This window comes from Brachyhypopomus gauderio, unplaced genomic scaffold, assembly GCF_052324685.1.
Source record: "Brachyhypopomus gauderio isolate BG-103 unplaced genomic scaffold, BGAUD_0.2 sc80, whole genome shotgun sequence".
NCBI lineage: Eukaryota > Metazoa > Chordata > Actinopteri > Gymnotiformes > Hypopomidae > Brachyhypopomus > Brachyhypopomus gauderio.
Genome location: NW_027506901.1, coordinates 883,276 through 892,739, shown reverse-complemented (window position 1 = coordinate 892,739; position 9,464 = coordinate 883,276).

The following is a 9,464-nucleotide window of genomic DNA, read 5'->3' as shown; positions in this document are numbered from 1 at the left end:
AGAGAGAGAGAGAGAGAGAGGGGTAGGGATGGGTGATGTTCAAGTGTGCCCATGTGTATGATGTGGCTCTTTGCTGTAACAGAAAAAAGTTGTTCTTGGTGGCTCTTGGCCACCCCTGGTGTATCAATCAATCAATCAAATTTTATTTATATAGCGCTTTTTACAACAGTTGTTGTCACAAAGCAGCTTTACAAGTGCCGAGTCCTAGCCCCCAGTGAGCAAGCCAAAGGCGACAGTGGCAAGGCAAAACTCCCTAGTTTTTTTTGCATGAGGAAGAAACCTTGAGAGGAACCAAGACTCAGGGGGGGAACCCATCCTCCTCTGGCCGACACCGGTCACCATGACAACAACAACAATGTAGACAGAATGTAGACAGAATGTAAAAGATGCAATAATGTCCATTTAGACAGAATATAAAAGATGTAATAATGTCCATCATGGTGTAGGCATCCGGTTAGGCAGGAGGTGGCCGGCCCAGGATGGATCGCTTGTCTCTCCTCATCTCATTATTCCTCAAGCAGGCGGGCAGCCATGTGGAGAAATGAAACAGGGAAAATTAGCTCTGTATGAGGACATATACAGGACAGGTAAAATTATAAACATTTCTGGAGTGTGGCAGCAACTCCGGCACTAAGTTAAATTATTACAGCCTAGCTAAAAAAGGCAGAACCAGAAGGTAATATAGGCTTGGGGGCATTCTGAGACAATGGCATCCGTCCACTGCACTGTCAACAAACTTGAGTGACCACGAGCAGTGGCAGGATGACAGCACCAGCACCCCAGTCTACCATAAAACCCTTCGTCTATGAACCCCTGGATCTGTACTTTTATCTAAGGGGGGATATTAATTATCAAAACGCTAGACTAAATAAGTGGGTTTTCAACCTAGATTTAAAGATTGTGACTGTGTCAGAGTCCCGGACACATTTAGGAAGATTATTCCAAAGCTGGGGGGCCTTATAAGAAAAGGCTCTTCCCCCTGCTGTTACCTTGTTAATTTGTGGAACTAATAACAGACCAGCACCCTGTGATCTTAGTTGACGTGGGGGTTCATAGTAGGAAATAAGTTCCTGGAGGTATTCAGGAGCAAGCCCGTGTAGTGCTTTATATGCTAATAATTGAATGCTCGACGCGAGAAAATCAAAACAAAAGAAACGCCAGGAGAAGTAGCTGGCTCTCAATCCACAACGGGGAGCAAACGAAAAACCCTTCTCAAAATACAAACAAAACGGGATAGAGAAATAATAGGGCTGGAAAACTTGAGAATGGCCAGAAGTGGCGAAGAGGTGAGCGAACTCGGAAAATGACAGAAAACAGCGAACAAGGTGAGTACAACGAGGAAACATGAAACACAAGGAGAGGCTGGCTGAAAGCGCGTGGAGACGGCAACAAACAACTTAGCAATGAGACTCTGCAGTCGTCCTCCTTAAGTAGGAAGGCGAACAGCTGCAGGTCATCATTGCTGATTGTGTGTGCGTGAACGTGTTCGTGAACCAACGCTGGTCTGAGCGCAAGCGCTGGTCCGCGAACGAGTGTTGGCTCGTGAGTCCCCTCCTGTGGCGACAGGAGGAGCAGCACCGGGTACAGCCCTGACAGGACCCCCCCCCTCCAGGACCGCGTCCCCGCGGGCCCAGGGCAACAGCCCTGTCGCGATGGAAGTCGCGGATAAGGTCAGGGCACAGGACACGCAAGGCCGGGACCCAGGACCGCTCCTCCGGACCGTACCCCTCCCAGTCCACCAGATATTGATCCCGCCCCCGAACCCGGCGAACGTCAAGGAGACGGCGGACGGTGTAAACCGGACCCCCACCGACGATGCGGGGGGCAGGCGGCGCAGGGGCCTGGGGGAGACCACACAAGACAGGCCGGAGCCGCGACACATGAAAGACCGGGTGAACGCGAAGCGAAGGAGGAAGCGCCAGACGGTAAGCCACCAGGTTGATCCGCCACACAACCTTAAATGGACCCAAGTAACGCGGGGCCAATTTCCTCGTGCCGCCACGGACAAGCAGATCTTTGGTGGACAACCAAACCCGCTGACCAGGGCGAAACGAGGGGGCAGAGAGCCTGTGCCTATCAGCATAGCGACGTTGGGTGGTCGAGGCTGACAATAGGGCCCTACGGGCACTCTTCCAAGCCAAACGGCAGCGCTTGACGAGAGCCCGGGCCCCAGACACCGCAGCCTGTTCCTCCTGTTCCGCGAACATAGGCGGGGGGTACCCGTTGAGGCACTCAAATGGGGACATCTTCAGCGATGAGTGCCACAGGGTGTTGTGGGCATATTCTGCCCAAACAAGACGGTCCGCCCAGGAGGCAGGGTTAGCCGAAGCCAGACAGCGAAGGGTTTGTTCCAGGTCCTGATTGACCCTTTCGGTCTGACCGTTGGATTGTGGGTGAAACCCGGACGAAAGGCTGGCCTTGGCTCCCAGGAGCCCGAGGAAGGCCGCCCAAAACCGACTAGCGAATTGAGGCCCCCTGTCGGAGACCACATCGACAGGGAAGCCATGAGCACGCATAACATGTTCCAAAACAACATTGGAGAACCGGTCCACGATAACGAGGATGGCGGTGTTACCCCGGGAAGCAGGTAACCCGGTCACGAAGTCCATGGACACGTGGGTCCAGGGACGGGACGGAACCGGGAGCGGATGCAAAAGACCCAAGGGCTTAGACCGAGAGGACTTGTTGCTGGAGCACACCAAACAAGCGGCCACATAGTCCCCTATATCTCGGTCCATACTGGGCCACCAGAAGCATCTGCGGATGAGTTCAGTGGTTCGCCGCGCCCCCGGGTGAGCAGCAAATGGAGAAGCGTGGCCCCACTGCATGACTCCCTTGCGTTGACTGGAGGGTACGTACAGCCGCCCAGGCGGCCCCCCTCCAGGATCAGGCTCAGCAGTCAGAGCCTGTTTAACAGCCGTTTCCACGTCCCACTGGATGGGGGCTACGATTTTAGCGGCAGGCAGCACGGTACTAGGGGCTACCTGATCCACCTGTGGCTCCCATTGGCGGGACAGGGCGTCAGGTTTGATGTTTTTAGACCCGGGCCGGTAGGAGAGGGTGAAGTCAAACCGGCCAAAGAACAGGGACCACCTGGCCTGTCTGGGGTTCAGGTTTTTGTGGTCGGTCCAAACCAGAAAAGGATGTTTGGCCCCCTCCAACCAGTGCCGCCATTCCTCTAAGGCCATCTTTACGGCCAAAAGCTCCTTATCCCCTATGTCATAGTTTAGTTCGGCGGGCGTTAGCCGGTGGGAATAGTAGGCACAGGGATGGAGTTTGGGCGGAGTTCCGGTCCTCTGAGACAACACCGCCCCGACTCCCTCATCGGAGGCATCAACCTCCACCAAGAACGGGAGATCGGGGTCAGGTATACTGAGAACGGGAGCAGAGACAAAAAGCGCTTTGAGAGTGTCGAAGGCGGTCTGGGCTTCGGGAGACCAGTTGAATGGACCACTTGACCGTTTAGTCAGTGCAATGAGTGGCCCGGCTACCGAACTGTAATTCTTTATGAAGCGTCTGTAGAAATTAGCGAACCCCAAGAAACGTTGGACCTGACGCAGTGATGTGGGGTTAGGCCATTGAGCCACTGCCTGGGTTTTGGCAGGGTCCATGGCCAACCTATTCTGCACTGTAAAAAAAAACAGTTTTTTTACAGGTTTTTCCCAATAAATTTTACAGTTTTTTCCTGTATTTTAAAATGACAGGGAAAGTGTATTACAATTACCAGAACAAACTGTTTATTTAAAAATGTCATGTGATTTAACAAGAAAAATCTGTATAAATTAAATACATTATAAATCTGTTTTTTAACAATTCTTAGATAATAATTTTAACTAAACAAACTGTAAAAAGAAAGTAATATTGATTAATCTTAATGAGACAAAGTAATAGAATCTTCTGGAATTAATTTCAAGGAAATATTACAAGACAACATTGATGCATGTTTTAATTTAAGTTTTGACATGTTAAATATGTGATTTTCATGTTATAAAAGTGAGTAAAAAGTAAAATGTTCTTGACTGTGATTTATTTTTATATTTATAACATACATAAAGAGTTAAGGCGTTCCAGATCCATCTCATTTTCAATCCACTATTAAATATGCACTGTATCTGTATCACTGTATCTACACTGTAAACCCGGATTAGGTTTTAATAAATTATTTTAGTAATCATTAATTATTATTTTATGTTTCATAAAAAATATTGCCATTACTAAATAAAACTAGTTGTTATCATTATTGAGCTGAAATAGGCATTGCAATGATCATGTTAAGTAAAGATAACTGAATATGTTAAGTTTATGATTGGTAGGGGTGGGGCCTGTTTGAATCGGACCACTGCACAGTGTGCATGAAGAGTTGTTCTGGTTGTGCATATTGTTTGAAGAACCTTTCGTTATCACCCCGCTGCAGCCCAAATGCATGAGTTTTGAAATCAGTGTTTCTTCAAATGAGTATTTGCAACGTCAGCTTTCAGTGCATGTAACTTATTTAGTTAACGCGTAATATATTCTTATCGGTTCATATAGTGCTAGAACATGTGTCTGGCATTCCTGTCCGATCATAGTTTAACTATAACCGTAGCGTTGAAATGTGTGTTCTGACGGTTCGGAGTTTATGGCTCATTTTAACTATTAATGTTATATATATTTTTATATTGAAGCGTCGGTCCAATGGGGGACGGCTGTAACGTGGCTCGCGCCACGGAGCGAGGAGACGGACACAATCGCTGAGAAGAGCGAGATTTATTGCAGGGCATTCCACAATCGTCATCGTAGTGGCAGGCAGGGGTCATAACAGGAGAGCCATCAAGGTTGGACAGGTACAGGGGCATAACGACACGGAAAGCAACAAACGACAGCAGGGCAACACGAAACTGAGAAACACATAAACGGTCAGACATCCAAAACAACCGACAACCAGACTGGGGAAATGCAGGGACTATATGAACACTGAACTAAACTAGGAACAGGTGGGGACGATTATGACAGGGGCGTGGCGGACAATCAGGGAATCTCAGAGACAACGAGCGGGGCAGGGTAAACAGGCACGGAACACAGACACGAGGGAACCCAGAGTGGCAGCCACGAGAGGGGGCGTTGCCCTACGTGACAACGGCGCTACTTCCCATGAGTCTCTGCGACTCCGGTATCGTTATCTGTTAATGTGATGTCTATGCATGTGTTGATTAATTGTGTACTTGATTATGTGCATTACTTGGTTTAAGTCCCCCTTCATCAATTTATGTAGTTGTACTGTGTGAATTATTCTATGCCATGTTTGTGTAGTGTTGTCGTGTTATTGCCGTTCTCTCATGTTTTGTGTCTAAATTAAGTCTCTTCTGCGTGATCGTGGGGTCTGGTGTGATTATGTTGTTGAGGCAGTTTGAATTTAAAAAGCCTTGTGCTGCGGTGGATCTGTTTGCTACCTCTCCTTCCTACACCACACTGCAATATTGTTATAATTGAATGTGAACTAGAGTAAAGACCACATTCAATTTTAGGAATATTTCCTTTAAAATGACAGTGTTGCATGTTAAGTGTTATAATCACCGTTTTTTTACAGTTTATGTATGTTTTTAAATTTACAGTACTTATCTGTTTTTTTACATAAACTGTAAAAAAACGGTAATTTTCTGGAAACGGGGGCGCCAGAAAATTGCCGTTTTTTTACAGTTTATGTATGTTTTTAAATTTACAGTACTTATCTGTTTTTTTACAGTAATTTTCTGGCGCCCCCATTTCCAGAAAATTACCGTTTTTTTACACTTTTTTTTTTTACAGTGTGGGCTACCCTGAACCCCAAAAATGACACTTCTTCTGCATGGAAAACAGACTTCTCCAACTTAACATATAAATGGTTCTCCAACAGCAGTTGGAGGATCCGACGCACGTGTTTAGTGTGTTCCAGGCGAGACCGGCTATAAATCAGGATGTCATCTAGATAGACAAACGCATAACGATCTAGCGCTTCGCGCAGTACTTCATTTATAAACCTCTGGAAAACCGCCGGGGCGTTCATGAGGCCAAATGGCATCACAAGGTATTTGTAATGCCCTGATGGTGTGATGAAGGCGGTTTTCCATTCGTCGCCTTCCCGTACTCGGACCAAGTTGTAGGCACTACGCAGGTCTAACTTGGTGAATATAGTCGCCTGCTGTAGAGCCTCAAATGCAGCAGCCATTAGAGGCAAAGGATGACGGTCTTTTACTGTTATTTTATTCAGGCCCCTGTAATCTATACAGGGCCTTAGGCCCCCATCTTTCTTCCAGACGAAGAAAAACCCTGCGCCAGCAGGGGAAGTAGACGGCCGAATGAGTCCTGCAGCCAGGGACTCCTTAATGTAGGCCTCCATTGCCCTCCGCTCGGGTACAGCGAGGGAGAAAATCCGGCCACGGGGGGGACTGGTTCCGGGCAGCAGGTCGATAGCTATATCATATGACCGGTGGGGCGGTAAAAACCCTGCCTGCCGTTTACTAAACACATCCCGGAGGTCATGGTATTCAACAGGAACTTGACTGAGATTAAGGAGCTCGGGTGGCTTTGTGTGGCTGCGGAATGTTTTTTGGGCTTAAACAGGTACTCTTGCACACCGACCCCCACTGTCTGACTGACAGGTTGAGCCAGTCAACCTCCGGGTTGTGACGTTATAACCAGTGGAGGCCGAGTATCAGTCGAGTTTTAGGGGCGCTAATGACGTATAGGGTGATACGTTCGGCATGCCCCCCTATTTTCATGTCTAACGGGATGGTTTGTTTGGCAACCTCCCCTGAGACAAGCGAACGTCCATCAACCGCAGCCACCATGAGGGGCGTCCCTAAATGAACCAGAGGTATCTGAAGGTCTTCAACCAGAGCGGCATCTATAAAGTTCCCTGCAGCACCCGAGTCGACGAACGCGAGCAACCGGTGTTCGTCAGCTCCTCGCCATGACAACGCCACGTGGAGCGTGAGACCACACAAATGGGGAGAACCTGAATGGCCCACCGGAGGCCTCCCTTCTACCGGCGAGCCTGCTCTTTTCCCTGTAAGCCAGGGCAATCAGCTCGTTTGTGCCCCTCTTTCCCACAATACAGGCAGCGACCCCCTAGCATGCGTGACTGTCTCTCTTGTTGTGTCAGGCGGGTATGACCCAACTGCATGGGCTGGTCTTGTCTATCCTCTCTGATCACTTCCTCCTCATGAACCAAGCTGGATTTGATGGCATATGAGGGGTCCGTGGTCTGAGACCGACGCCGCAGTTTCCATTCGCGTAGCCTGTTATCAAGCCGGACGGTCAGTGTTATGCAGGAGTCTAGAGTGTCAGGGGGGTCACGAACGGCTAATTCGTCCTTCAAATCGTCATTCAGCCCTTCCTGATATGAGGCTAACAATGCTGTAGCACCCCACCCACTCTCGGCGGCCAGCGTCCTGAACTCCAAAGAGTAGTCAGATACGGAACGCGTGCCTTGGCGTATACGCAGTAACCGGACGCCCACTACGCCTCCAGCGCCAGGGTGATAAAATGCTTCCCGCATGGCCTGGGAAAACTGTTCATAAGACGCGCACAGATCAGGCTGGTTCTCCCATACGGGTGTCGCCCAGGCTAGCGCCTTGCCTGAGAGGAGAGCGAGGACATAAGCTACTTTGGATTTGTCAGTAGGGAAGCGCGACGGTTGTTGCTCAAAAACAAGTGAGCACTGAAGCAAAAAGCCCCTACATTCCTCAGGGTCCCCAGTGTAATGTCTAGGAGCGGGCAGGGCAGGCTCTAACCGTGTCACGGCAGCAACAGTCTCACTAGAGCTGCTTGGGCTGACAGGATGTTGTGCTGTTTGTGTGGTGGCCTGCATGACAGCGGTTAGGTTTTGCAATTGGGCTAATATTTGTTGGAGTGTATGTTCGTGACTACCCAACCTCTGCCCTTGTAGTGAAACGGCAGTTTTCAGGTTCGCTATCTCCTGTGATATAGCTGGGTCCATAGTTAAGGCTGAGTTGTTCTGTTACGCGTTGGTATGCGAACCCGCACACAACGCGTATATTTTTGAATAAGGAAGACCCAAATGCTGATCACAAAATAAACAGCGAACTGAAACCTCCGCCAAAAGGAATGCGGGAAAAGCACCAAACAAAAACCCACCGTGAAAGGGACGAACGGATGGGAACTTCGAAACAGAAAGAGAAACCAAAAGATCGCGGAATGCTCGACGCGAGAAAATCAAAACAAAAGAAACGCCAGGAGAAGTAGCTGGCTCTCAATCCACAACGGGGAGCAAACGAAAAACCCTTCTCAAAATACAAACAAAACGGGATAGAGAAATAATAGGGCTGGAAAACTTGAGAATGGCCAGAAGTGGCGACGAGGTGAGCGAACTCGGAAAATGACAGAAAACAGCGAACAAGGTGAGTACAACGAGGAAACATGAAACACAAGGAGAGGCTGGCTGAAAGCGCGTGGAGACGGCAACAAACAACTTAGCAATGAGACTCTGCAGTCGTCCTCCTTAAGTAGGAAGGCGAACAGCTGCAGGTCATCATTGCTGATTGTGTGTGCGTGAACGTGTTCGTGAACCAACGCTGGTCTGAGCGCAAGCGCTGGTCCGCGAACGAGTGTTGGCTCGTGAGTCCCCTCCTGTGGCGACAGGAGGAGCAGCACCGGGTACAGCCCTGACAATAATAGAATTTTAAAATCAATACGAAATTTAACTAGGAGCCAATGCAGGGCTGATAGGACTGGTCTAATATGCTGAAATTTTCTAGTTCTGGTCAGAACTCTAGCTGCGGCATTTTGAACTATTTGAAGTTTATTTAGATTCCTATTTGAACATCCTGACAGTAGTGAATTGCAGTAATCTAGTCTAGAGCCAACAAAGGCGTGCACCAATTTTTCTGCATCATCCTGTGATAATGCATTTCTTAATTTGGCAATGTTACGGAGATGTAGAAAAGCTATCCTAGTAGTATTATCTATATATTTATCAAATGATAGGTCGGAGTCGAGTATGACGCCTAGGTTTTTGGCTACTGTACCAGGTGTAATGGGATAGTCTGCAAGATTAAGCATTAAAGTTGGAATTTTCTGTCTTGCGGCCTTAGGGCCCACAAGGAGAACTTCTGTTTTGTCCTCATTTAATTGTAGGAAGTTTAGAGACATCCAGCATTTAATATCTCTTACACAGGCCTCAATTTTTCCTAAACTGAGTTTGTCATCGGGTTTGGCTGATATGTAAAGTTGAGTGTCATCCGCATAGCAGTGAAAATTGACACCATGTTTGTTTATAACTGTGCCCAATGGTAGCATACATAATGTAAATAATAGTGGTCCTAAGATGGAGCCTTGCGGGACCCCATATTTAACCATTGTACATTTGGATGAAATATTATTGAGCTCTACAAACTGATAGCGATTTGTTAAGTAAGACTGAAACCATGAAAGGGCTGTGCCTGAGACTCCAACCCAGCGTTCTAACCTTTCTAGCAAGATCCTAT